The following is a 22,731-nucleotide window of genomic DNA, read 5'->3' on the forward strand; positions in this document are numbered from 1 at the left end:
AATAAAACCTCTGGCAGTTGGGAGTTTCAAACCAGTTTTCTAATTTGTAGGCATTGTTATAACTCCAGCCTCCCAGGGTTCAGGTGTACAAGAGGATGCCAGATGAGCCGCCAGTATTGCAGATCAGTAACAAGGGACAAGGGCAGCAGGCGGACGGGAACACCAAGACCTCCCATTTCCCCTCCACGTGACACACCATCCTGACTTGGACATATATCACCATCCCTTCCTCATCGCTGGCTCAAAATCCTGGAACTCCCTACCTAACTACTGTGGGAGCACCTTCACCACATGGACTGCACTGTTTCAAGAAGAAGTCTCACCACCACCTTCTCAAGGGCAAATAGGGATGGGCAATAAATGCTGGCCTTGATAGCAATGCCTACATCTCCAGAATGAATTAAAAAAAACAAAGTATATGGAAAATGCTGTACATTTTGTACTTTGGAGGACAAAGGGAAAAAAGTACAAATTGGAAAAATTTGGATTTCAGGAAGCATTTCTTCATTCAAAGTGCAATCAATACCTGGATTGGTCTTTCGGTTAGGGTAATGGAGGTAAAAGCTTCCAAGTAAAATGTCCCAAGGCACCTCTCATGAGCATTGTAGGGGGTTTCTCTTGCTCGTTCTGGTCTCCTACCAGGCTTCGTGCAATAATTACCCTTGAGTGGTTCGACCCACTCTCCCCTACGGTTCTAGACCTTGGACTTAGGTGCAGGGAGCTGTAGTGCAGAGAAAGACTCCATAGACCAGGTTGAATAGCATGAAATGGATGCTTTTATTATTAAACAGTTTGCAGCATTATAAAATACATGTCATAAGTACAAATTAAAGCAACTACAAGCATGCACATATCTATAAACTTAATTCCATGGAAATGGGAAACACACGGCACATCGAAATAGGGGAAACACATTACGATTACCCTTACCCCCTCCCCTAGACCTAGACTAAGTTTCGACCTGAGGAACTCGGAATCATGCTCACCACTTTCAGATTCGCAAACGAGGGGGTTCGCAGCCGTTTGGTACAGCTTTCCGTCGTCACGTGGATTTGGAAACTTCTGGCGCAGTTTGTTTTTCTCTCTCTCTCAGGCGATGAGGCAGTGGACACAGCCTTGATGAGCGCTCATCATGGTTGAATCTGTTAACAAGCCATTGAAGAACTGGATACACATGGGAGAATCCGAGAGTTTCTGGCCGAATGGTATGTCGAGGCCCTGACTGGCTAGGCCCGGAATGTCTTTTTATTTATTACTCGCTCCCGCCTGGCTCGGCGGTTTTCCAGAGGGTGTCTTCTCCTTCGGCCTGGGTCGTCGATGATCTCCCGACAAAAGTACCCGGGCCACCCTCCTTCGTCTTCCCGTCGTAGTCGAGCCTTGCCTGGCCGAGCTGGCTTCCCAGCCAAAGTCTTCTCGTCGTCACCAAAGTTACGAATTGTACCGAAGAAGTGAATCGTCCTATGAATGAAGCGTAGCCGTCGAGGTGAAGCGTTGCCCCCAGTGTGTCTTTACGAGAATTGCCAATCGCCGATCGCCAATCGCGCAAATCACCCAATCGCGCTCTGATGGACTTTTCAAAATCCATAGTTATACTCTTTTGGGACAGTCTTATCTCCCGCCAGATCATAGTCCAGTCTTTGTAATATTTTTGGCGGGCAGAAATCTCTGCAGGGGTGCTTTGTCTTGTAACGGGAGCTGGTGATAGCTTAACTGGCCTTCCTGGCCGATAATGTCTTTTACTTTGTCACCGTAACTCGGTTCGCATATTGATCAGTCTGGAGATCGCCCTTGATGGCTGTTAAACGGTTTTTCCTTTGTACAGTAAATGGGTTTAAGTGCTCATTCAATTGTCCGCCCATATCTTGATGGGCCCCATCCTATTACCTGAAACTGTCTTGTACTTAGAATCCAATTAAATATGTATGCCCAGTTCCCTGAGTTTTGGTTTCCCGATACTGGCTTTTCGCAGGCTTACTGTCCTCAATCCACAAGCCTGTCTGGCTTGCAGTAACAGAAATCAAATGGTCCCAGAAACTGATCACGAGGTCCGGCGGCCATTTTGTATGCCCCTTTTTATCAAAGGGTTTTCTGTATAAGCTTCTTTTGGTCAATAAAGCTGTATTATTAATCCTGTTTTCTTGCGTGATTAGTTAATGAAAATTTTCGAATCTTACAGTCCCCCCTGTGATACTGATAGCTTGCTTACAGTATCAATAATCCTTGGTGAGCAAATTTTCCTGATTCCTCACGTCCAAACATTCCTGGTAATTAACTATCTATGACCCCCACGACACATGCAGTTCCCATTTCAGAAAATTAACTTGTGTACAGTTGGACAATCACAGGCAGTATTACCTTAAACTATAACACATTCATCTTTCAGATGTGAAGGGCCCAATGCTCCTTGCACCACCTGCATACACCTTTTATTAATCAAAAAAAACAAAACTTCACCAACGGCTATAACATTACAGTATTCACACACTTAAATCATGCAGTGGCTGAAATCTAAAAATGGAGGGATGCTTTAACTTTTAATACTAGCTGCTTACACTGGGGTGTCCTCTTCCCCCACTCGTACATAGCGTTCTCTCCATTCTCCTGTGTTCTCGTGCCTCTGGAGGCATTTGCCTCTCTTGCAATGCACGAACAATAAAAATATTATAATTAAAACCTGACACACTACTAGGATGTGGGATGCTATTCTAATCCAGGCCGGGATCTCTATATTGGTGAACAGGTCCCACCATGGTGGGGTGACTATGTCCAATATGTCTTTCCCTATCTCTATTGTCTTCTGCTCCAGTGTGTAGAAATGTTTCTGTGAAACTATAACGGCTTTTAAGATCTTGGTGAGGTGTTCAGGGAGAGGGGGAATGACATATCTGAAATGCGCGACGAATCGCTGGAAGTCCGTGAAATTCTCTTTTACAGTGAGGTGGAGGGTGCAGGAATGGGGACAATCCATTGTTGTGCCAATTGAACTCCAGCCCTGGGTTTGAAACAGAAACTGCTGTCACTGACCGGACACCCCTCGTGCTGTCCGTGGCGGTAGTGAGGCGCTGCAGTGGTGACACAGTATGTCCCAACTCCGATATATGCCACCTGCGGGGGCACATGGTCCTTTGCCATTGCCTCCATGGTGCAATTTATCGGCTTCGCGCTAGCGGCTCTGAACCCGCACTGTGGTTACAAAAAGGCATTCAAATGCTGGGGGCACAGGATGATGTCTGCTCCCCGGCTACGACACCCCGAGAGGTCGGTGCCTGTCATCGTACGCTCCCATCTGATGACATAAGGTGGGACCACTGCATAACGAATGTGCGCACCCCCCTGAATGACTCCAATGTTCTCCACCCTGTATACCGGGGCGGGCTTTGCTGTGGGACCCAACACCGGCATCCTTACCGCTATTCCCATGATAGTGTGGTTTGAGCGTCCGCAGTCCACTGGGACTGGGTACGCTTCTGCAGCTAGTCTGAGCTGGCACAGGCTTAATGCGTTGTCAAAAGGGTGGAGCGCTTGCAAGTGCTTGTTGCTGATCCAGGACGGGACCAAACCTTGTTTTAAATCCTCCAGATTACTGCAGCCCTCGCCCATTAACCACGCCCCGTATAGCACACAGGCCTCGTTCTGCGCAGCCTGATCGGACACATTCCGATCCTCCTTAATGAGCGCATTTACCGTCCTAGCGTGCTTCTCCAGCTCAGCAATTATTTCCTTTAAGTGTAGTGTCATGGCTTGGTCTTCATGCAGCTCAGAACCCACTACCTTATTTTTGCTTGTCAGTATGTTCCTCAACTGTGTTTTTAAACCATTGATCTGTGTCTGCAGCTCCACGTTGTCTAGAGCGTTGACAACAGGTGTTCCGGTGTTAAAAGCAGTGAAAATGTCATTTACAGTACCCCTTCTTTGCCTTCCTACCCGATCCAAAACTTCCTGTGGTGTGGTGTATAATTTGGCCTTGTCGATGTCGGCAAAGTCAAACTCGTAAAATTGTCTGAACATTCAGGTTAACAGTACCTGGTACAACTGTTCCGTTTCCCTGGGACACCACTCCGGCAATCGTACCTCAGTTAGGTTTAAAATCACTGAGGCCACCGCGCAGTGTACCCTTTGGTACAGCACCTGTCCGGTGGGTACCAATACTAGACCGTTCCCGGGTCCCTTTATGGTGGCAGGGCACCCTTCCTTCTGGGCCAGCGTTACCGGAATCGTGGGCAGGGGCTTGCGTGGGTGGGTGATGAGTTCAGTGGCGTTTACTGGAATCGGGGAGTATGGGGCTCCGCACGCCCGAGTGCTAACATCCCATCTCATCCCCTTTCCTTCATCTTACCACTGCCTCTGGAAAAAGATGGATACGCCCTTGGGGCAGATGCGTTTCGAACCCCACATACAGACATATATCCCTTCATCTGGTTCCCACCATTTGTCCCAACACACACGTAATTGTCCGTGAGTCCCCGTAATTGTCCGATGGGTATTGTTACCCAGTCGCTCCCACTCGATAGTAGAGTTCTTCATGTCCTTTCCCAGCTTTCGCAGCCACCACCATCGACTTAGTGGTACGTTCCCATTACATACCAAACAGATCCTCTTTCACACGGTAACGCTGACTCTGGGTGCAAGGATCCTCACCCGAGGGCACATTAACGAAGTCTCTTGGTAGGCGAAACCGAAATTGCTGGAGTATTCCGTAGAATTCGTTCCCAGCCAACCTGGCCATTTCCCTTGGTGGAAGTATGTGGCGGTTTCCTCAACCTCTTGCTTCCCCGTCCCATCCGTCGCGATGGGGGCTGTGTCCCCGGAGCATCCGAACACGATGACGTCCTTGGTGCGGCCCCGGTAGGCCAGCCCGCACCCGATCGCCGCGAGCGTCACGAGAATCCTCTCCATTGTATCCCTGGTTTCTGTAATCGATAAGATGATGTAGCCAGGCTCCCAACAGGTGCTGGCTTAATTAAATGAATGCGCGGATCCCTAGACCCCGCTTCCAAACAACCACACATACTGGGCAGACTTTGAAAACTATCCTTTAAACATCCCATCATCTTAAACTTTACCCATCTTAAACTAACATTAAAATTACTTACACTTAACATCATTACCTAAACCTATATACAGCACCGCCCTCCTTCGGGCGGCCTACCTAATTCCTGTGAGGGCTGCAGCGCGCCGCTTCCTGTGGCGGGGCTGCACTGATCTTCGGCTTTGATCCCCCGCAGTCTGTCGCTGCTGAACGGGAATCGTGCCTTTCTCGGGCTGCTCTGTACCGAGGTTGGGGAAGATAGGGAGAGTTGGGCCATTGTTTTCTGGGCTGGGGCGTTCGAGTCGACCTACGAGGGGCTGCCTTGGGTGAGGCTCCCAGGGCTGACGGACCGGGGGTTGGGGCTTTCACCGTCACAGCCTGTGGTCCCACCACAGCTGCCGGCTCCGGCTCCCTTCCCTCAGGCTCCGCCCCCCCGGGGCCGGGATTTGTGGTATCCGACTCCACCTCACCTGTCCCTACAGGTAGTGAGTTTCAGCCCCAATCCCTACCTCCCCTAAGCTTGAGTCGAGGGTGGGATGTTCGTCCTCTGACTCTTCCTCCTCCGTGATCGGGTCAAGGGCGGGGCCGAGCCGTTCGGGCTCCTCCTCGTCCGAATCCCAAATCAGAGGGGAGACCTCCCACTCCAATGGGATGACTCCTCCCTTCACGCAGGCCACTGTTCCAGCCTGTGTGGTCTGTGACCCTGTCGCAGGCTGAGGATTTTTGTCCTCAGACCTGGCCACTGTTGTTTGCCCTTGTGCTCCCGACTTAAACAGTTTACACTGGTTAATGTGAAACCATTTACTACGTCGGGGCACCTTCACTGCATAAACCATGGGGCTGGCCTTGTCTACAATGCTGTAAGGCCCCATGTACAGTGGTTCAAAACTCCCCATTTGGGCATAGTTCCTAACCATGACCTGGTCTCCGACTTCCCACTCTTGTTGCTTACGAGGTTCCAGCAACAGTCGGTTCCCCTGATGCTGCCTCCCCATGTTCCCAGCCGCCTGCCCATAAATCTGCTTCAGGCGCTCCAAAAGGGTTTGGACGAACTTGTCTCGTTTCACCTCTTGGAGCTGGCCCTCAGTGAGCACCGGGGCTAGTACATGGGTGGGTGTTCACATGATCCTCCCAGTCATTAATTCGTGCGGGGAGTACCCCGTACTTTTGGACTGGCTGGCTCAGATCCCCATGAGGACTAAAGGCAGGACCTCCGCCCATTTCTGGGGTGAGCCCATTGACTCTTTCCTCAGCTTTTCCTTGAGGGTCCGGTTCATGCGTTCAACAATCCTGGATGACTGGGGATTGTATGCTACGTGCCACTTCCCTTCAATGCCCAAGAGCATGAGGGTGTTCTGCATCACTTTACCGGTGAACTGACTCCCTTGGTCGGACTCAACAAAACGGGGGAGTCCCCACCGTGAGAACACTTCCCGGATCAAGATCTTGGCAGTACCCAGCGCCGTAGCTGTTCTGCACGGGAAAGCTTCTACCCATTTGGTGAACACATCCACCAGGACAAGGCAATACTTATAGCCGCCCTGGGCAGCGGGCAGGGGCCCTATGTAGTCGACCTGAATCGATTGCCACGGTCCCTCTACCCTCCTGATGTGCCCCATGGGCACCTTCCTTTTCTGGGGGTCTGGGTTGTTTGCAGCGCACACAAGACAGCTCGCACAGAACTCGCGGACCTCGGCTCTAAGTCCCGGCCACCATCCCACCTGCTCTACCCGTTGCCAGGTAACCTCAGGCCCGGGGTGTCCTGCCCCTGGACCCTCATGGGCCAGTTGAAGGAATTCCCTCTGGTGCTGCTGCGGCACAACCCACTGTTCCTCTCGGAACAGCATGCCTTCCTTGACTGAGAGGGCTGCCGTACTGTACGGACCCTCTACCTGCTTGCCCTCAGTAATGGCTTTGAGGACCGTTTTTAGGGCGGGATCCAGGGTCTGGACGGTTTTTAGGTCTAGGGGCGGTGTCACCCCTGTGTTCCCTGGAGTCCCCTCCCTGCCTTGGATCGCCGCCACGGGTCCGGGTCCATCGGGGTCCCAGAAAATGCCGTTGCGGGCACCCTCCCTGGCTAGCGCATCCGCCTGCTGGTTGCCCTGACTGCGGGGTTCTGTGGTGGAATGAGCCTTCACCTTGTGGATGAACACCTCCCCTTCTTCCCCCACAGCTGCCAGGATCTTTTCCAGCAAGGGCTTAACCGCTAAAGGCCGTCCGTCCGCGGAGGTATATCCGCGGCTGGACCAGATGGCGAGGTATTCCGTACACGAATTGCACGTGAACATGCTGTCCGAGCAAATCGTATATGGGGTTGGGAAGATCTCGGGGTGGGTAACCACGTACGCCATCACGGACAGTTCAACTTGCTGTGCGCTCATAGTGCTGGGGAGCTTAATTGCCAAGGCAATGTTTGCCGTAGGGTCATAAACTCCACAACCTGTGAGTCGTTCGCCAGCAGATACCGTGCTGGAACCGTCTACATAGATCTCGCGGCCTGTGGGGTGTATCCCGGCCCGTTAACCTCCCATACCCCTTCGACGGAACACCGATGGGCTGTTCCGGGATATACCATGTTGGCTTCGAGCTTCGGCTCGCAGAGACCTTTAACTTTGAGATCCATCTGGGAAAGGAGGAGGGTCCAGCGCGCAATCCGGGCGCTGCTTACAGTCCCATCCTTAATCCTTCCATCCAGAAGCATCTTTGCGGGGGTGTGATGGGTGAGGAGAGTGATGGGAGAGGTTCCTGTGAAGATCACTGATCTGTTCACAGCCCAATGCGTGGCCAGGAGATGCCGTTCGCAATTGGAAAAACTCCTCTCCACATCCGTGAGTACCCTGGAGGAATAGACCACTGGTCTCAGCTTGCCGTGTCGCTCCTGGAGCAGCACGGCACTCAGGCTGTCTCCACTGGCGGCAACTTCCAGGAAAAACTCCTCCCCCCCGTCTATGGTCCCTAGGGCTGGCGCGGTCTGCAGATCCCTTTTCAACTTCTCGAATGCTGCCTGACACCCCTCATCCCAAGACCACTCGACTCCCTTGTGTAAGAGTCGGAGTAGCGGGGCTGCTGTGGCTGCATAGTCCTCAATGAAATCCCTGCAGTACCCGGTCAACCCCAAAAAGGACCTTACACCCGTTACTGTGTTAGGGATCGGTAGATCTTGCACCGATTCCCGTCTAGCCTTATCTATGGCTCTTTCTCCAGCGCGGATGGCCAGACCCAGGAATTTCACCTCCTGCTGGCCGATCTGTGCTTTCTTTGGGTTTACCTTGAAACCCTTCCTTTCTAACAGCTCCAATAATTCGGCTAATAGTGGGCCGTGCTCCTCCCTTGAGTCCGTGAACTGGAGCAAGTCGTCCACATACTGTACTATCTGATTGGGCTGGCTAAATTCTTTTAAACTTCCCGCCATGCATTGATGGAAAATGCTGGGGCTGTTGTGAAAACCCTGTGGCAAGCAGTTCCAGGTGTACTGTTGTCCTTTAAAAGTAAAGGCAAACTTGTACTGATCCTCCAGCCGCAGCGGAATGGACCAGAAACCGTTCGAGATATCCAGCACCGTGAACGTGGTCGCGGATGCTGGAATACTCCCTATTAGGTCGGCAACTGCTGCTACCGTGGGCGCGCAGGCTGGGATGTTACTGTTGAGGACTCTATAGTCCACCATGGCCCTCCACGAATTGTCCGGCTTCTTTACCGGCCACAATGGGGAGTTCACGTGAGTGGCTATTGGTCTCAACACGCCCTGCTGCACCAAGGAAGATATTGCTGTCTCCATGTCGGGTTCTGCCTCCTTGGGGAAGTTATACTGCTTTTGGGGCCGGATCATGGGGTCCCCGTCTACGCTGACCTCAAACCCGGTGACCCTCCCACAGTCGTGCTTGTGGGTGGCAAACGCGGTCAGATTGTTCGACATACACGCTTGCAAGTCCGTTGGGACGTCCGCGACCAGAAGTCCGAGGTCGTAACCCCCTGATGGCTTCATGGTACACAGGGTCCCCTTTTCTCCCTTCCCTGGGATCACGACTACCTTGCCTAACCCATTCTCGGCTCCCCAGAGACAGTGATTTCTAAGGTCCATGAGGATTCCGTGTTCCACCAAGAAATCAGCCCCGAGGATGCCTTTCCCACCCCCCTCATTCCACTTCAATAGGATGCACGTCCATGTGGTGTGGAGTGCCCCCAAATGAATGGAGAGCGGGATGGAGTACGCGCCAGCCTGTTCTCTGCCTGTGAAACCCGCTACTGAGAATGGAGCCTGGGTAGATAGAGGTGAGGCAAAAGGCTTAGCTGTGTGGATCACGGTGCATGATGCTCCCGTATCCAACAGGTAACTACCCTTTTCCTTCTCCACCTCCATCTCCACAACGGGTCTTCTCCACGCGTCATAACGGAGCGGACACAGGTAGACGGGCTGCGCGGGCTTCAGTCATTGGGGCGCTGCGGTTGGGGCTGGGGGAGCAACAGGGCTGTTGACTACTGCCACCTTCCCCTGCGAGGTCATTAGAGACCGCATTGCCTCTAAAACCGACTCGATCGTGTCGGGATGGATCGACGCATTGGCTCCCCTCTCCCGGACGGGCGCTTGGGCTGGGGCTGCGGGAGTTTTTCCCTTTAAATCCTTCCAGGGATTTCTACAGTCTCGGCGCCAATGACCCTCCTTTCCACACCCGTAGCAACTGCTCTTGGCTTGGGGGGCGCGATTCCCCTGCTGATGCCATTCCTTTTTAGCAGGAGCTGCAGGCCTCGCCTCATGCACCTTTCCTTTTGAGGAAGGCACATCCCTACTCTTGTTGTTCCTGTAACTTATCGTGAGCTGATCAAGTCCTACATCCTCCGTGGAGCGGGGGTTAGTGGGGTCAAACCATGCCTTGGCCTGCTCCCTCACCGGCAGCAAGCAATTGGCGACCAGACACCGGAGCCAATGAGCCCTTTGGTCATCATTTAGCGTGTTCCGGTCCGGTCCTCCCAGGCAGCTGCGCTGGTACACTGGCCACAACCTTCCGGCGAAAACCCGTGGAGGTTCTCCCTCTAGCTGTACCGTCCTTTCCAATCGGAGGAACGGAGTTCCGTCACCCTCCCCTATAATCTCCAGGATCTCATCCCGTAACTCCTCATACGCCTTGTGCCCTCTCTTGCTCTCGTCAGGGAGACACTGGAGGAGCGAGCTGTCCAGGGAGAACAGCAGCATTTTGGACTGTTCAACCCCGTCGCAGTCATTAACTGCTGCGGTTTGCTCCACGTCCCTAAAATGGACGGAGGGATCTCCTGACTCGGAGAGTTTTGGGAGGTGACTTATCATTTCCCTTAGCTGTCGTGCGCTGTGGGGCATTATGATCTGATTCACGAGGGGTCCGTCATCGCCATTCGCTTGGTCCGGACCGAGCCTCCGGTGTCGCGTGGGACACATCGGTGCCGGTCCTGACTCTGCTACCTGGGGTTGCTCTGCCTCAAGAACCCCTGTGTCTGACTTCTCCGTTTCCTTCCCCAGAGTCCAAGACTTATCATAGGCAGGAGGTGCTGAGGGCTCGGGGGTTGGTACCCTCACTGTCTCTTGTGGAATCGGCCTTTTGGATTCCTTGGCTAACAGTAGCTGGCTCGCTGGCGGGTTTATGAGACACACCAATCCGTTTGCCTTGGCTAGGGCCGTTCTCAGGTCCTCTAGCTCCCAGTGGCAAGCGTTATGGTCGGTGTTCTCAGACCTATCCTGCATGGCCATCTTATAGGCTGCCCTGGCCCCCAAGATACTTTCCTCCTGTGTCACTACCTGTTTGGCTAGGCGGAAACACCTCTCTCTCATTCTACCTTCACTGGCCTTGGCCTCAATGACCTGACATTCCAAATACTCTATCCGGGTCTCATGGCGGTGAGTTACGGATTGGCGTTCCTGATTCAGTGCGTTAAGCGATTGAATCAGTTTCTGACCTCCCGCAACCTTTTCCTCTACTTCTGTGAGCAGCCCTTTGATCTGGGCTGTCTGTGCTACAACGACATGGTCCAAAAGCTGGACTTGCTTCTTGTAACACATCAGCCAGACCGCCTTTTCTACCGACTTCTTATGCTCTTTGCCTTCTGTCCACTTGCTGGCTGCGTCTAGCGGACGCCTATCTCTCAATAGGTCTGATATCCACTGTTTTGTAAGGTTTACCTTCCCAAAAACATAGTCCGCTATCCTTTCATCCATCACATTTCGTTTATTCAAACCTTGATCTAACACACTACATTCCTGCTGCCAAGGTCCTGCCGCGGTTGCCATTTCTGTAGGGGGTTTCTCTTGCTCGTTCTGGTCTCCTACCAGGCTTCGTGCAATAATCACCCTTGAGTGGTTTGACCCACTCTCCCCTACGGTTCTAGACCTTGGACTTAGGTGCAGGGAACTGTAGTGCAGAGAAAGACTCAACATACCAGGGTGAATAGCACGAAATGGATGCTTTTATTATTAAACAGTTTGCAGCATTATAAAATACGTCATAAGCACAAATTAAAGCAACTACAAGCATGCACATATCTATAAACTTAATTCCATGGAAATGGGAAACACACGGCACATCGAAATAGGGGAAACACATTACGATTACCCTTACCCCCTCCCCTAGACCTAGACTAAGTTTTGACCTGAGGAACTCGGAATCATGCTCACCACTTTCAGATTCGCAAAAGAGGGGGTTCGCAGCCGTTTGGTACAGCTTTCCGTCGTCACGTGGATTTGGAAACTTCTGGCGCAGCTTGTTTTTCTCTTTCTCTCAGGCGATGAGGCAGTGGACACAGCCTTGATGAGCACTCATCATGGTTGAATCTGTTAACAAGCCGTTGAAGAACTGGATACACATGGGAGAATCCGAGAGTTTCTGGCCGAATGGCATGTCGAGGCCCTGACTGGCTAGGCCTGGAATGTCTTTTTATTTATTTCTCGCTCCCGCCTGGCTCGGCGGTTTTCCAGAGGGTGTCTTCTCCTTCGGCCTGGGTCATCGATGATCTCCCGACAAAAGTACCCGGGCCACCCTCCTTCGTCTTCCCGTCGTAGTCGAGCCTTGCCTGGCCGAGCTGGCTTCCCAGCCAAAGTCTTCTCGTCGTCACCGAAGTTACGAATTGTACCGAAGAAGTGAATCGTCCTACAAATGAAGCATAGCCGTCGAGGTGAAGCGTTGCCCCCAGTGTGTCTTTACGAGAATCGCCGATCGCCAATCGCGCCCAAACCGCCCAATCGCCCTGATGGACTTTTCAAATCCATAGTTATACTCTTTTGGGACAGTCTTATCTCCCGCCAGATCATAGTCCAGTCTTTGTAATATTTTTGGCGGGCAGAAATCTCTGCAGGGGCACTTTGTCTTGTAATGGGAGCCGGTGATAGCTTAACTGGCCTTCCTGGCCGATAATGTCTTTTACTTTGTCACCGTAACTCGGTTCGCATATTGATCGGTCTGGAGATCGCCCTTGATGGCTGTTAAACGGTTTTTCCTTTGTACAGTAAATGGGTTTAAGTGTTCATTCAATTGTCCACCCATATCTTGATGGGCCCCATCCTGTTACCTGAAACTGTCTTGTACTTAGAATCCAATTAAATATGTATGCCCAGTTCCCTGAGTTTCGGTTTCCCGATACTGGCTTTTCGCGGGCTTACTGTCCTCAATCCACAAGCCTGTCTGGCTTGCAGTAACAGAAATCAAATGGTCCCAGAAACTGATCATGAGGTCCGGCGGCCATTTTGTATGCCCCTTTTTATCAAAGGGTTTTCTGTATAAGCTTCTTTTGGTCAATAAAGCTGTATTATTAATCCTGTTTTCTTGCGTGATTAGTTAATGAAAATTTTCAAATCTTACAGCATTATCAAGCATAATTTGACACAAGAAGCAGTTAGATACTCTGAGGAGCCATCGGTCTCTATGGAAGGACTAACTGGATGGGCTGAGTGGGTTTCTTCATCTGTATTTATGTCTGTGAACATTGGGGAAAAATGTTTTAATCCAAGATTCTGCAGTGCCTATTGATCAGTTTAACCTTTCTCTTAACTTAAACAATGACCTCTTACTGACTGTATTTGATATTAACACAGTTCTGGAGCAGGTTTCAGTTCTCAGGCCCGTTCATCATCAGTAGCTTTATGCTTTTTTGCTGAAAACTAGTGGAAAAGAAATAAGAGAGATAATGACTGGCAGAGAATTACCAGGGAGTCATTTAATCTCCGATTCTAATGATGCTGTAAATAGGGAGAGCAAAGCTTAGTGCGGTTCATGAATGCCATCAGAATCTAAAGCTTGAAGAACAGGCTTGAACTCTCAGTTTGTTATTCTTCATATTGCAGTTAGTAATTAAAATAAAATAACACTTTTACTGATTTCTTCGATCATTTTACAGTGTCCACATAGAGCACATGAAATTCTTCAATGAAAAAATGAGAGAACATATGTTTAGCTCCAAATTTCATGACCAGTTAACAAAGTCACATGCTCAGAAAGCACACATTTCAATGCCGTGCATTCCTGCCATTTTGAGTTCGGTGCCCAGAGAACACACAAAGCAGAAGGGAAAAGGTGGGGGTGTGTGTTGCCCCTGGCATTTCCACCAAGGTGGATTGGAATGCTAGTGCTGGGAGAACTTGTGCCTCACGCTGGTGCAAGCAATCAAATTGCATTTAAATGAGGCAGGAGTTTTGTAACAGAGCTTCCTGCATCATTTGCTTCTCCCAGTCCTGGGTGGGTGCCCAGTTAGAAGAGGAGCAGGTCTCAGGCCTTGTGCCAAGTCCTGCTCAGATCAGAGGATCTCACTGGGGTCTGGGTGCCACCTGCTGGATCCAGGCAGAAGGTTAGTATCTTCTTTTGAAGGTAAAGGAAGAAGAGTATCGAGCCACATAATGACAGTCACTGTACTTCGAATTCATTCGCTGTGTATGAAGTGATTGGAAATGTACATAACACAGTCCAATATGCTTCTTTTCCCCTTTGCCTCCAATGAAAAGTATAGGCAGTAGAGACAATATAATTCATGCTGGAAAGTGAGACTCATGTGAATGACATTGGGTGAGAATAGGATCAGATATGGGCTCACCTCTCACTCACCTCCCGCCTCCCCCACCCTCCCAACCATTGCCAAATGGTCTGTCAGCCCTCATTGTCGAGGAACAGCCACTGTATAAGGTCCCAGATGGCTACTGGTGCCCACCGACCCATACATGAGTAAGTCAGAGTGTCGGGGATAAAAAAATGAAAAAGAAAATCACAAGTCTGGTGAAAAAGTTAAATTAGATTGTGGAACAGTCGAATATTTTATTGGAGATATTTCGTGAACTATTTGCTAAAATGGAACAGTCAGTAGCAACTGGATTAACAAATCTTAATTCTGATCACACTTACAACTTTGAACGTATAATTGACATAAAGGAAGTCAACTGCACAACAATGACATTGTTTCATTTGTAATTATAATCTAATCAAAGCATTGTAGTAATCAATGGAAAAAAAACAAGTCAGAGAGCTGAACAATTACAATATTGAATAGTTCTGTGATTAAAAAACATACTTAAGGTGCTGATTGATCTTTGTTCTAATGAAATTATTAAGAATGACAGACATTTAGTATTACCACATTGAGTAATAATGTGAGTGCATGGTGATTGGAAGTGGATGACCTATATTGCCTATACGTTTCCATAGCCTTAGAAGCAAAAGAGAAAAAAAAGACACATAGAACTGTACCACATACACCTCCAAACATTTCATAGGTAACACATTACTTTGAAGTGCAGTGTCTGTTATTATGTAGGCATTTTTCACACAGCAAAGGTTCCACAAACAGCAATGAGATGAATGACCATTCTTCAAACAGTATCTTTGATTCTTTAACATTCCCCAATGTAGGAGGGCATCTGTTAACTGGTTTAAGGTAATTTCCCTGGTCTTGCAGCCTTTGCCTGCACTCTGGCCAATTCCAATCTTTTACATGGTTTACAGTAATTCACCTGGTCAGGCAGCCTGCTGCTACACTGTAAACCAATTTCCAATAAGCCAATTTTCAAACAGCAGTTTCAAATCGCTACCCCACCTTCCAGTTCTGACTGAAGGACTTATAATTAATGATATTAAAACGGACACGTGGTTTGGATGAGAGAAAAAATCAAGTTTTATTAACTAAATGAACTACAATCAAATTATAAACTATACCACACGAACACAGTAATTACAGTAAAATTGCTTAAATGGGGGAATGCAGACGGTAAAAACGAGGGATTAAGTGGCTACAATGTTAATTAAACAACCTTAGCAATATCCCCTTAATTCACCATCCCCCAACTCCTTACTCGGTTGCTTTGCTGAGGAGTCAGAAACTCTGCTCACCTGTGGTCCAGCGAAGTGAGAGAGAGAGAGAGAGAAGCTCACCTGTGGTCCCAGGAAGTAAAAACAGAATGATAGCTTCTCAGGAGCACCTGGTGAGCCCCCTGCTGTATGCCTGTCTGGAAAATTCACGCCCAAAAAGTTCCAATACACAAAAGAAACGCTGTGATTGGCTAATTCAAAGTGGTTGGAATGGGTTAATGTGTCTGCACTGTGGGGCCGAAATGTTCCCGCCCACATCCGGAGCTCACCTGGGCTAAAACAAAAGGGAATCCAACTGCCGTCTTGTCCAATAATGGGTGATTCAAAAACCCATTCATTGCTTAAACTGTTACATATCAAAATCCGTTCCATGGTTTCAGTCTATCATTGTCTGTGAGTGCTTTGAATGGCTGTGTAAACAGAAGCAATTTCAATCGATTGTCCTTGTGGTTGGTCTCAAGTGTGCTAATCTCTTAAGTAAATAAGCAACTTCAAGTGCTGAGAGGGAAACTCCCTTTGATTGGCAGGTCTATGACTGCCACTGTATCCTCCCACTTTTTCACACAGACAACTCGAGCTGCTTTTTAAGCCCCAGTATCTTGGCCAATGCTTTCTGTGGCCATTTTAAAACCTTTTGTGATTGCCCAAACTCCAGGGAACAATCTTATTAATCAAAGTACTGTCTTAAGGTATGTGAATACTTTCCACAGAGCTCCTCGACTCCTGTGTTGTCCACGTTCTTTCCATCTCAGAGCAGTCTTTTGCAGTTCTAGGCACATTTTAAAACATTGTAGACAAGTCACATCACCCAATTCTTTGTCCACAATGTGGAACAGTATTTTCAATCTTCAGAGAAAAATAGGGGAAGTTTGCGAAACCCCTACACCAAGACAGGCAGATGACGTAAAACTTCGAACAACGCTGGAGTGGAAAACAATCAGGAGCCGGAATCCTGACTGATTTGTCCCTCCCTAACCCAGGAGCACCAAGGTCTAGGAGTGCCAGTACCCGAAATGCCACCTCAACTGACCCATGTAAGACTGAAATGGGAGAAATCTCAATTATCTGCTAATGTCCCACAACCACCAGAATTTCCCCTCCATTATAGTGGATAATGAAGATTCCACAATAAGTATGTTGCATGCCGTTTTAAGGAACAATCTGCCTTGCAATAAAATCTTTCAACGTGTCAGCAGAAACGAGTAAAATGCAAGCAGAACTGTGGCTGGATGGAAATTTACTGTCTCTAATGGTATTTATTATACACAAGATTTATAAACATTGGGCAGCAGTCTAGCTCTTAAATATTTGTAGCCTCCAGCCATTCCTCGATAAATGCAGCTCAACTGATTTTTTAAGTGAAAATGCACTGAAGAAAAATGATGTGGAAATCATCACTGAAATGTCTCAACTACATTACTTGATGATGTGGTTAATTCATTGAAAACAAATTGGATATAAAGGTTCACAAGATCAGAAGTTGGCATATTTAATCCTCAGAAGTGAGTGTGGTAACAAATTCCTTCGGTCCTCTTAGAAATTGAAAGGCTGGTGTTTGGGTTTATGTCGGATGACGAGTCCATGTTTAAATTTCTGCTGTGGATGCTTGTGTGTAACCAGCACTGTCATTTCAAACCTTTGAACAATGTAGATGAATGCAAGTACAAGGCAAGTATACCAGAAATTACACAAGGGCAGCACACACAGGTCCCGTAAAAGTGGCTTCTCCAGCCAGCACACTAAAAAAGACTAAGAAAGAATGAAAAACGTGTATTTATATAGGTGCCTTTCATCACTTTAGGACATTCCAAAGCGCTTTACAGCAAATAAGTACTTTTTTTTTAAGTGTAGTCACTGTTGTAATGCAGGAAATATGACACCCAATTTGCACACAGCAAGGTCCCACAAACAGCAATGAGTGACCAGATTATCTGTTTTAGTGATGTTGGTTGGGGAATAAATATTGGCCAGGACACTGAGGAGAACATTGCACTTCTTTGAAATAGCGCTATAGGATCTTTTACGTCCATCTAAGAGGGCAAATGGAGCCTTGGTTTAAAGTCTCATTCGAAAGACAGAACCTCCAACAAAGCAATACTCTCTCAGTGTTGCATTGGAGTGTCAGCCTGGATTATGTGCTCAAGTCTCTGGAGTGGGGCTTGAACCCACAACCTTCTGACTCAGAGGCGAGAGTGCTACATAAGAAATAGGAGCAGGAGTCGGCCATTTGGCCCCTCGAGCCTGCTCCGCCATTCAATAAGATCATGGCTGATCTGATCTTGGCCTCAACTCCACTTCCCTGCCCGCTCCCCATAACCCTCGACTCCCTTACAATTCAAAAATCTGTGTATCTCCACCTTAAATATATTCAATGACCCATCCTCCACAGCACTCTGGGGAAGAGAATTCCAAAGATTCACGACTTGACTCCCTTATCGATAAGAACATAAGAAATAGAAGTCAATGTTGAGGACTCCTTCCCGACTATATAGTGCCGCCACCCTGATGCCGGTGGGACAGGACATACCCAGAGATGGTGATGGAGGAGTTTGCGACATAGGCTGAAAGGTATGATTCTGTGAGTATGACTATGGCAGGCTGTTGCTTGACTAGTCTGTGGGATAGCTCACCTAATTTTGGCACAAGTCCCCAGATGCTGATGAGGAGGACTTTCCGAGGTCGACTGGGCTGGGTGTGCCGTTGTCATGTCCGTAGTCGATGCTGGGTGGTACGTCCAGTTTTTATTCTTGTTATTGTTTTTCTTATGTTCCAGACAATCTCAGCAGGAGTGTGGTGCTAAAAGAATGACAGAACTTGTGTTTGTATAACATCTTTCACATCCTCAGGACCTCGCAAAATGCTTCATAGCCAAGAATTACTTTTGGAGCTTAGTTACTATTGTAATGTAGGAAACTACACTAAATGTCAGAGGGATCTGGAGCCAATTCGGTCATTGGTTCAAACACAATAGCAGTGGAAGGTTCTTGCAATGGAGATACTGAAGCTTAGCCATGAAGACCTTTGCTTTGGGCGAGGACTGGCTCATTGCTGAAGCTTGCTGGCTGTTATTACAGGGCTTGATAGGGTGGATGCTGGGAGAATGTTTCCTTTGGCTGGAGCATCTAGAGCCAGGGGCCACAGCCTCAGGATAAAGGGTAGGCCATTCAGGACTCAGATGAGAAGAAATTTCTTCACACAGAGGGTGGTGAATCTTTGGAATTCCCTACCCCAGAGGGCTGTGGAGGCTCAGTTGTTGAGTAATTAAAGACAGAGATCGATAGATTTCTGACTAGTAAGGGCATCAAGGGATATGGCGACAGGGCCAGTGAATGGAATTGAGGCAGAAGATCAGCCATGATCTCATTGAATGGCGGAGCAGGCTCGAAGGGCCAAATGGCCTACTGCTGCTCCTATTTCTTATGTTATGTTCTTATGGTCCGCTCATCAACTGCAGCCAATTAATTCGGCCGATTCAAATTTCCTGCCATCCAAGCAGACACTCCCATCAGTCACCCCAAGCAACCCAGGGGCGATGTTAAGTCGTCTGATTCAATAAGATGCAAACCCAGACAAGTGCATCATCGGCCAGAAAGTTGCAGCTCACCACCATTGAGGCAAGGACAACAGGGGAAGGTGGGCCCTCACTGCCAGAAATTGCTGGCAGCATGTCTGTGTTTGCAGCCGGTTAAATCAGGCAATTTAAAGTTCCCATGTGGTGACTTCAGGGAGGGGTGGGGGTTTAGAGTAGAGAAATTTAAATTGGATGCCCTAGATACACACATGCCAACCTAGAAAACTAACAAACATTCACCAACAGCTTCAAAAAAATCTGACAGCTCAAGAATGGCCCTAATGTGAAAGCAAGCAGTTGCACGGGCCTTGTACTTTAATCAGTAGGTATACACTACATTCCTTCACTTGTATTAGAGGGGGGAAAATATAAGTACATGACAGCTTGCAGAGGAAATCCAAGTGATAAAGGTGCAGCGTTAGTATTACCAGTGATCGCCTGAGGGCATGAGAATTTTACACATTAAAAATTATGGATTCTAATTCAGTTTAAGCACCCTATGCTTCAAAATGAATGGATTTTTAATTTAAAATGTAAAACCAAAGTGATTTGGATTTACAGCAACCCAACCAGACCATTACTTCACTAGGCAGTCACTTTCCTACATTTAATTCTCCACCGTCCTAAAGCTACCCTCTCCAGAATCAATTACAGAGACACAGAAACCCATCCAACTTCCCAACCTTTCACACTGACGCTCTCTATCTCCAACCCTCGCAGTACATCCTGGCACTCTTCACCTCCTCCCTTGGCAATTCAAACCGACAAGCTGCTCCCCCTCCAACTTAGTTAAGTTGGGACTCTTCTATTTGCTCTCCCCAGTTCAAGCTAATACTGTTCCCTCACCCCAGACCTTCTGCCTCCTCACTCTCCTTTAGTTAATGCTGGCACTATCCTCCTTCCCCATCCCAGCTTCTGCACCTTTCCCTCTCCTCTTCATCACCATCCATTTCTACTTTCTCATTACTTTCCCCCTCCCTTTCTCTGCCATCCATTCCCTCGTTCACTGCCATCCATTCCCTCGTTCACTGCCATCCATTCCCTCTTTCACTGCCATCCATTCCCTCTTTCACTGCCATCCACACCCTCTTTCACACCCATCTCGTCCTTGTACATTTTCCTCTCCTCATCCATTTCCCCTTTGCCATACATTCTGCCCTCTCCTCTTGCATCCTCACCCCTTCCCTCAGTATCCATTTACACCTATCCTCCCTCCATTCCTTCCTACCTGAGCCCATCAGCCAACGTGCTGGACTGGACCCACTCCTCCTCTTGGTGTGATTCCAGAGCTTGGGTTTGTAAGCTTTCCCCCAACCTAAAACAAGTACTGGTGACTTGTCAGCTCTTGAAATACATAGCAGCATACAGTGTAATTAAAGTCATGTTACTTCATAGACAAGTACATATGAGAGTAGCATCATTGGTTGGGTTAAAGACCATCCAATCAGAGACCGTGCTTTTTTGTTGGTGCAATTGACAATATGGGATTCAGTGCACCAATCAGAATGCTGCGATTTTCAATTGAGAGGGCGGAGCTAAATTGCCCCACAGTGTTCTGCTGGCGGAGCTAATAGTCTGTCGGTGAAATTAACTCTGCTTAATTACAAGCCATTTAATGGAAATTTCCACCTAACTAATGACGTGGGCTATGGCCCATTTTTATTGCCATTGCTTCATATTAAATTTCGCATCAGTTAATTACAATTTGTTTAAATATCATTTTCAGATTATTAAATCATCTCGATACCTCATCCAGTCTTCCACACAGTTTGCTCAGTAAATCAGCAAGGCAGATTTTCCCTGTTAATGCTGCTCATTAAGGGTCAGAGTCCAATGCACCCAAACCCTCTCAAAGGTGGGTGTTCAGAACAAAATGCCATTAAATCTCAAGTCTGCCACCAAGGGACAACAATGAAAAACAATTGTAAATACATACTAAGTCATTTTGAGAGATTTCACTGTTGGCATTTAAGAGTCAAAAAATCAAGATATAGGATGAGAGTCAAAGCTCCAACCAGGCTCATACCAAAAGGCAAAAGCTTGTGACATTACCCCAAAAATGCGCCGCAGAAATCTTCTCCACGCATCCAACTACATATATCTCATTGTGGAGCACTGTGATTCTTTGTATGTCCAGGTTTTCTAAGCAGCAGAGGTTTGTTGTTGAGATGCCATCTCAATAATAACTACAGGCAGTAACTACAATAGTGATACAGCTCCCTCAACAGTCCTTTATGAAGAAGAAATGCACACTGAGCTGGAGCCTGGGAAAGGTGATCGAAGACACAGTTAAGGAGGTAGGTTTGGATCATGCTTAACTGGGGACAGATGCGGTACGAGCGTGTGCTTTGGGAGGGGAGTTCTAGAGTGCTGGAGCTTGATGATTGAAGGCTCTCCTGCCAATTGTAGAGTGGAGGGAAGAATGATGCATAGAATCAGAAGAGCAAAGGCTACAAGCTGGGACACAGGGGTGGAGTAAGTTGTAGAGGTTGGATGGGGCTGGTAATGGAAGGACTTATAAACAATGACAAGAGTTTTGAAATCAGTGTACTGGCAGTGGTGAACCAGTTAAGGTCAGCAAGGGCTGAGATGAGAGGCTCCCGCTCCCGTACAATTACATAAGAACAGAAAAACATAAGAAATAAGAGCAGGAGTAAGCCATTTGGCCCTTCGAGCCTGCTCTGACATTCAATAAGACCATGACTGACCTTCTGCCTAATCTCCACCTTCCTGCACTATCCCCATATCCCTTGGTTCGCTCAGTATCCAAAAATCAATTGATCTCTATCTTGAATATACTCAATGACTGAGCATCGACAGCCCTCTGTGTTTTGTCTGTGTATAATAAGACACAGACTGCAGGAGAACAGTGCAACAGATGTTTACTCAACGTGGCTCACACGGGAACTGATCTGCACAGATTACTACTTAGTGCTATATACAGGTGTGGTCACTGCCGGTACTGCAGTATACATGAGCTGTAAAAGATAGTTCCCCCCCTTAAAGGTATATACATTGCAATTCCTCCCCTTTAAGATTAGCAGTACCATAACACTCATTTAACAATTAAATATCAAACTAATTACAATTAACACTTTTAACATGCAACATTAGCTGAAAATAGTCTATTTATATATTCAGTCTTTGGGGAGGCTTCCTGATCCTTTCTGGATAGGGCCTTTCCCAAGTGTCTTGCTCTTGGTGCGGAGGCGATTCTGGCCCCCTGTCGTCGGTTGGTTCATCAGCTTCTGATGCTACTGTTTCTGGGGTAGATGCGACCTGTACTTCGGGTTCATCACCAGGTACGTATGGGCGAGGCATGTGGTTGACTTGTTCCTGTAACTCTCGGATCTGGTCAGCATGGCGTCTCACGATGCTCTCCCCAACGTCCACTGTGTACATTAGTGGGCCCTGCCGTGTGCATATTGTTCCTGGCTGCCATTTTTCTGTTCGGTAGTCGCGGGCCAAGACTGGTTGCCCTACATTGAAGCTCCTTGTTGGCTTCTCATGGATGTGCTGGAATTGCTTACTCTCAACACCTCTTCGTACGTTTGGTCTGAGCAAATCCAGGCGAGATCTTAACCTTCGGTTAAAGAACATCATGGCTGGTGCCTGGTTGGTGACTGCATGTGTCGCATTCCGGTAGGCGAACAGGAAATTGTCCACCTTGTGCTGCAGCGGAATGTTGTCATTGTACATAGCCTTTATTGCCTTCTTAAAGGTTTGTACGAACCTCTCAGCCAATCCATTTATGGCTGGATGATACGGGGCGGATGTGTAATGCCTTACCCCATTCTTTTTCAAGAACCTCCAGAACTCTT

The sequence above is a fragment of the Somniosus microcephalus genome, chromosome 23 (assembly GCF_052327205.1).
Source record: "Somniosus microcephalus isolate GS21.2 chromosome 23, FLI_Smic_1.0, whole genome shotgun sequence".
NCBI classification, from domain to species: Eukaryota; Metazoa; Chordata; class Chondrichthyes; order Squaliformes; family Somniosidae; genus Somniosus; species Somniosus microcephalus.